The sequence below is a fragment of the Myotis lucifugus genome, unplaced genomic scaffold (assembly GCF_000147115.1).
Source record: "Myotis lucifugus unplaced genomic scaffold, Myoluc2.0 scaffold_0, whole genome shotgun sequence".
NCBI lineage: Eukaryota > Metazoa > Chordata > Mammalia > Chiroptera > Vespertilionidae > Myotis > Myotis lucifugus.
This window is the reverse complement of record NW_005871048.1, coordinates 14906744-14913361: the sequence shown is the minus strand read 5'-3', so window position 1 is coordinate 14913361 and position 6618 is coordinate 14906744. Positions and strand designations below refer to the sequence as shown.

Below are 6618 nucleotides of genomic sequence, written 5' to 3'. Positions count from 1 at the left end.
TACTTATTTGTTACTGAAAGATATTGAAAAGCAATGAAAGCTTCTACAAAGGAATGATTGAATAAAATATAATAAGAACTCCATCTGAGTTCTATACAGATAAAAAAGAATGAGAAAGTTCTCTGTGTGGTATGATTTCCAGATATATTGCTAAGTATAAAAAGCTCACTTATAAAAGGAAAAGGGAGTAAGCATGTGGACAAATGCAGAAAAAGAGAAATCACTTGCTATAAAAATGATTTAAGAAAAAAATGATTTGAGATCAAATATTTTAGCTGTTATACGAAGAGTTCAATTCATACCATCTCTCCAGCTATTAAGTCTGCTTTGGTTGTCTGCAGGTACTGAGCCTACCTCCTGCTGCGGTACCCACATGGGAGCCTTCTTAATACTTTCACTTCCTCTCAAGGACCTGACTGGAAATGAAGAAACTGAAGGTGATCTAGGCTGGATTTCATTAATGATTGGGGAAGGAAATAATCAGCTCAATGTGTCTGTGTTCACAGGTTCCCTTTTTACATCCCTACCATCTTCCTGGAACTCAAGATTTAAGTTCCAGGGTCCAGATTATTCTTAAGACTGCCCTTTACTCTTTCACCTTGCCTTGATTTCCTAGACTCTGTCACCCCCTGGCTTTGCCACATCCCTAATACAGACTGGTAAGATGTCTAACATGACCTTGATTTCAAGTGTCTATAACAGTACGGAAAAATACTTGTATGTATTTACAAAGAGGTAAGTATAGGAAAAATTTTGTAATCATGGAAGTATTTATAATAGTAAATAATTGGAAGCTTTCATTTTTAGAAATTACCTAAATTAATATTTTTATGTCCAGACTATCAAATATAGTGCAGTAAGGGCAAAAAAAGCAAATCAAAGAATGGCATACACCATATATTAGAATTTATAAAGAAAAAAGTAATGAACCCACCAGAAAACACACAAACATAAATATAATATAAATATATGTATAATATATTTTATAAGTACATATTTATGAATATATAATTATCAACATACATATTTGTAATATGTATAAATATATTATACATAAATACATATCTATACTAATAAAAGGGTAATATGCTAATTAGACCAGGAGACCGGACATCTTCTGACCGTCTGACTTCCTTCCAGACAAAGCCATGGTGGTGGGAGCTGAGGCAGTGGAGGTTAGGGGCCATGAGGCCAGCAGGGGAGGGCAGTTGGGAGCCATGAGGTTGGCAGGGGAGGGCAGTTGGGGGCCATCAGGCCAGCAGGGGAGCTGTTAGGTGGCGATCAAGCCAGTAGACAGGCATGTGGTTAGGAGCCGGTGGTCCTGGATTGCAAGAGGGTGCATGCTGGGCTGAGGGACCCCGCCCCCCATGCACGAATTTCATGCACCAGGCCTCTAGTATATGATATACATATATAATCTATGAATCTAAACTTTTGTATACAAATACATAGAAAATGTATGGAAGAATACACAACAAATTGATAGCAAAAATCTTTAGGAAGGGACTAACCAAAGGGAACCACTCTATTTTCTAATTTAATTTTTATGAAGAAAAAATATTAGTATTCATATATTGCTTGTGTGATTGAACATTAATAATAAAAAGAACAGTTACTCCCCTAAGTTTGTGAACATTTGTTACATAGTATTTGATAGCTAATACCATTAGTTAATGATTTTAAAAATACCTTTTTGGAGAGTCTGCACTGATCAAGAAAGAAGGGTAAACTGCAATTATTTATGGCCAATCAGAAAAGAAATAGCACCTTCCAACTGCAATGTCTTCTCACTTTAGTCATCATGGTTTAATCTCATATTCATCAGAGGCACAGAGGGCAGGGATCATCATTTCCCGTTCACAGATTTGGAATCTGATGGGTCCAAAGAGTCTTGCTGTCTGTCCAATCACACAGCAAGCTGGCTGAACCTGGACTGGACCTCCACTTTTCCTATTTCTACCCCCATGGTCTGGGCCATTAGACCACCCCACCTCTGCTTATCATTTCTACTTAACAGTTGGTTGGTGATCAACTAAATAAGGAAGCTGGGAAGCATTCAAGAGTTTGGCTTTAGGCTGTAATACCCAGCATAAGTGTGGGAGTTGTAATGAGAGCTACCAGCATCTATATCCCTTGTGCCATTATTACTTTATAAGATACTTAGATAAACTGTCATATTATGTAACAGCTCATGACCTAATTGGCAAACCTTCTATCAACTCTTCATGTATCAGCTACTTGATAAAAACTGTATTTAATTCTTTTTCTCCTGTTTATTTAAGATATAATTGATGGCCAAAACCGGTTTGGCTCAGTGGATAGAGCGTCGGCCTGCGGACTCAAGGGTCCCGGGTTCGATTCCGGTCAAGGGCATGTACCTGGGTTGTGGGCACATCCCCAGTGGTAAACTGTCATATTATGTAACAGCTCATGACCTAATTGGCAAACCTTCTATCAACTCTTCATGTATCAGCCTCTCTGTGAAAAATCAATAAAATATATTTAAAAAAAAAAAAAGATATAATTGATGTACACATGAGTTTAAGCTGCACAGCACAATGATTTGATTTACATATTTTGTGAAACTAGAGGTCCAGTGCACAAAATTCGTGCAGGGGTAGGGTCCCTAGGCCTGACCAGCAACAGGGCCGATCGGGGCCTTCCGGCTGCTGGCTGGGGACTTCCATCTGGCTGCCAGCTGGGGCCTCCTTCATTCCTCTGTTGCTGGCTGCTGGCCAGCGCCTTCCTTCATTTTGTGCCGCCCCCTGGTGGTCAGCGCACATCACAGCAAGTGATTGATCTCTTGGTCCAACTCCCACGGGGACAATTTGCATATTAGGCTTTAATATATATAGATGATTGCCACAATAAATATAGTGAACATCATCATCTCATATAAATAAAAAATAGTAAAAAGAAGAAAGAAGAAAAAAAGGTTTTTTTTTCTTGTGATAAAAACTTTTAGGGCCTACTCTCTTAACAACTTTCAAAGGTACCATGCAGCAGTGTTAACTATAGTCATCATGTTGTATATCACATCCCTAATACTTATTTGTCTGAACTAGAAGGTTTACTTTTTGACCAACTCCACCCAATTCCTCCTCCCACTACATCCTGCCTTTGGTAACTACAGATTTGTTATCTTACTATGAGCTGGTTTTTTTTTGTTCGTTTGTTTGTTAGCTCATACATAGAAGTGAGATTATACAGTGTTTAATTTTATTGTGTGTTAATAAAAGCACTTAGGAATGAGATGGGATTCTTATAAGACTTTCTGAGTGTGGAGATTATCTGAAGACTGCATATAAACTAACAACCAAGATGGCCTGGCTTCCATATTCAAGAATGCATCTGTTCTGCTGGAGGGTATTTGATTACCTGGCGTCAATGTTGATTTATGAGTCACTAAAAATATTTCTGCATGACCTTACTTTGCCTTGTCTTTATATCTTTGGAAATAACGAAAGCATGAGATCTATGATATGAAAGCATTTGCCATCATTTTATAAATGGGAAAATATTTGGGAGAACAAAATAATTTTCTTGAACTTAGAAAGTATTAAAATGGTCATCTTAAAACAAACATCCTTATATCAATTTACACATGGGTTCCCATTTCTTTCTTTTAGTGTGGAAACCACCTAAAATTAGAGAGCCTGGCTAAGGAGGTAGCATTGTCCCTAGTCGCAGTATGATAATTGGTTAAAGTTCCTAAATCTCAGTCTCTTTATTATGAACTGGGATTATTAACCATATGTTCCTTATAGTATTTTAAAGAGAATTAAATAAGTTGATACCTGTAAATTATATAGCATAGTGTCTTATGAAATAACTTTTAACAAATGCAAAAAAACTGTTCTTATTTTTAATAAGTTTCGTAGATAACAACCAGGCAATGGGACCACGTTTCTCCAGCTTGCTATAAACTTCTGGAGAAGAAACCTCGAAAAATGATAGTAAGTGAGAAGAAATATGGGTTAGAAGAGTAGAAGATAAAAATAGTTATATTTATTAATTTTTAATCACACTAGGGATAGATCATATCAAACTTTAGGAGCAAATTATGTATTATGAAGTACATATATCAAGCATTTGAAATATTCTTTTAGTCCACTATGTCTATTTTCCAAAAATATTCACCTGGCAGCTAAACTATATACTTTTGAGAGTCAGTTATTTTATTTTTTCATTTCAGTTGTAATGTACACAGCCATCTTTTCCAGAGTGGACCGTTGAAACTGATTTCCCATTCTTTTTTTTTTTTAATATATTTTATTGATTTTTCACAGAGAGGAAGGGAGAGAGATAGAGAGTTAGAAACATCAATGAGAGAGAAACATCGATCAGCTGCCTCCTGCACATCCCATACTGGGGATGTGTCCGCAACCCAGGTACATGCCCTTGACCGGAATCGAACCTGGGACCTTTCAGTCCGGACGCTCTATCCACTGAGCCAAACCGGTTCCGGCTGATTTCCCATTCTTTAGTAGGTTTGTACTCCTGTTAGAATTTCTGGGCTTTCCATTCATTTAGATCCAGAAAAAATGGGTCATCCTTTAAGCAAAGGCAGCTTATTTTCCTTGGGCTTCCCCAGATAAAATTTTGCAACTATTCCTGTTACACTCTATTCTAAACTTTTATTTGCATACTTTCTTTCTTCCACTAGATGGCAACCACATCAGAAATACAAAGTTTAAAATGTTTTTATTTCATCTTTTGCAGAGAGGGAGGTACATAAATATTAACTGAGTGATGAAAGGAACCAATTTGATCCTTTACAGTGGAGTGAAATACATAGAAACATGCAGGATTCTGAGGTCTATGTCTATGTATTAACACAAACACAGGATTAAATATCTGGCACTTAGAAAGAACAGAGATCTTCCTCTCTCACCAGGCCTTACAATGTGGTTACTTACAATACTATGATGAAGAGTGCTGCGACTATTGACAATTCCTCCTGCTAGGAAGCCCCAGCAACTACTTTCAGCAATTGCTCTTGGCAGTGGCTTCTGGCACAGGCTCCCAACAGCTGCTCCCACCTGCAAGGGCTCTGCTCTGAAGTGGCTCCCTCAGGCAGGGAGCCCCATTGCCAGAACTCTAGGGCAGCAGCAGGCCAGCCTCTCTCAAAGGGCACTTGCCTCCCTCATTCTTCCCTTGGTGCCTGGTCTCTGAGCACAATTTCTATGGGCTGCTCACAGCAGCATCCATACATAGTCCTTGTTACAGTTACAGAATGAAACTGTTCTCTCTGAGGGATGAGTTCAAAGGCATGAAGGCAAAAACCCTAAGTTACAGAACACCGTGCTATCTTCTCTGTGATTTGCTATGGTCTACTCAAATGCTTCCTCAGGTTTGGGGTCCCCTCTTTGGAGTTGTAACTACTTGAAAAAATGATGCTAACCCTCAGTGACTGGCGGAACACAAAATTATCTTGTCCTATTTTGTCTTATCTTTTCTCACAGCATACATCTCCCCTTCTGGTAAAAGCACTCTGCTGTTCATTGGGGGATGCTTCCCTTACCTGGAAGAGTACATGACATCCACCAACCCCTTTGTTTAAGGAGTGATACTATGTTCTGTGTTGCACAGATTCTAAGCTGAACCAAGCAACAGAATTTCAGGAGTTTTATCAATATACTAGAGGCCCCATGCACGAAATTCATGCAGGGGGTTTGGCCCTCGCAGCCCTGATGGCTTGCTTTGGCCCTCACAGCCAAATGAGCTTCATCCAGAAGGTCATTTGGAAGGACATCCGGAAGGTCATTCGGCTGTCCAGTCTAATTAGCTGCTTTTATTATTATAGATGTATCTATGTATTTAAAAAGACAAACTTTTTCTGATGGCCTTGTTAAAGATAAAGATGATGTAATATTTAGCTATGGGTGGCAAATATGGAGAGATGGCCTGCCCGTGAGAGTGTGTGTGTGTCTGTGTGTGTATGTATGTATGTATGTATGTGTGTGTGTGTGTGTGTGAGAGAGAGAGAGAGAGAGAGAGAGAGAGAGAGAGAAGTTCCTGAGAATAATATTTGAACATCTGGACTTAACCTGCCTGACTATTCTAGCCATGGGCTTCTCTATTATGTGAGTCAATAAATTACTTAATTTTTGCATAAGCTAGTTTACACATAAGCTAGTTTGAATTATATTTCTGAAACTTGTGACCAAACTGTCTCAACTAATTTATCAGGGAACTAAGGGACTGATGGAAGCTCCAGGTCCACTTACCCATCTTTTCCTACATAACAACCATATAACCAGGTAACCAAAATTCCCAGGACAGTTTGTTTGTTTTAAGATATTATTTTTATTGATTTCAGAAAGGAAGGATGAGGGAGAGATAGAACCATCAATGATGAGAGAGAAGCATTGATCGACTGCCTCCTGCATGCCCCCTACTGGGGATTGAGCCTGCAACCCCGGCACGTGCCCTGATGGGGAATCCTCCTGGTTCATAGGTCAACACGCAACCACTGAGCCACACCACCTGGGCCCCAGGACAGTTTTATTTCAAATGTTTCCTCCTATTTTTCCTATCAATATATTTTAATTTTAATATTTTACACTTCATTTTTCCCCCAAAATGAATGGTATTATGCCAATAGGGCCTAAGGGC

General features: G+C 38.8%; 1 pseudogene; it reads left to right on the top strand.

The window, feature by feature from the left end:
- Positions 1-673: 673 nt before the first annotated feature.
- Positions 674-6618, top strand: part of LOC102435057 — a 43461-nt pseudogene continuing 37516 nt past the window's right edge.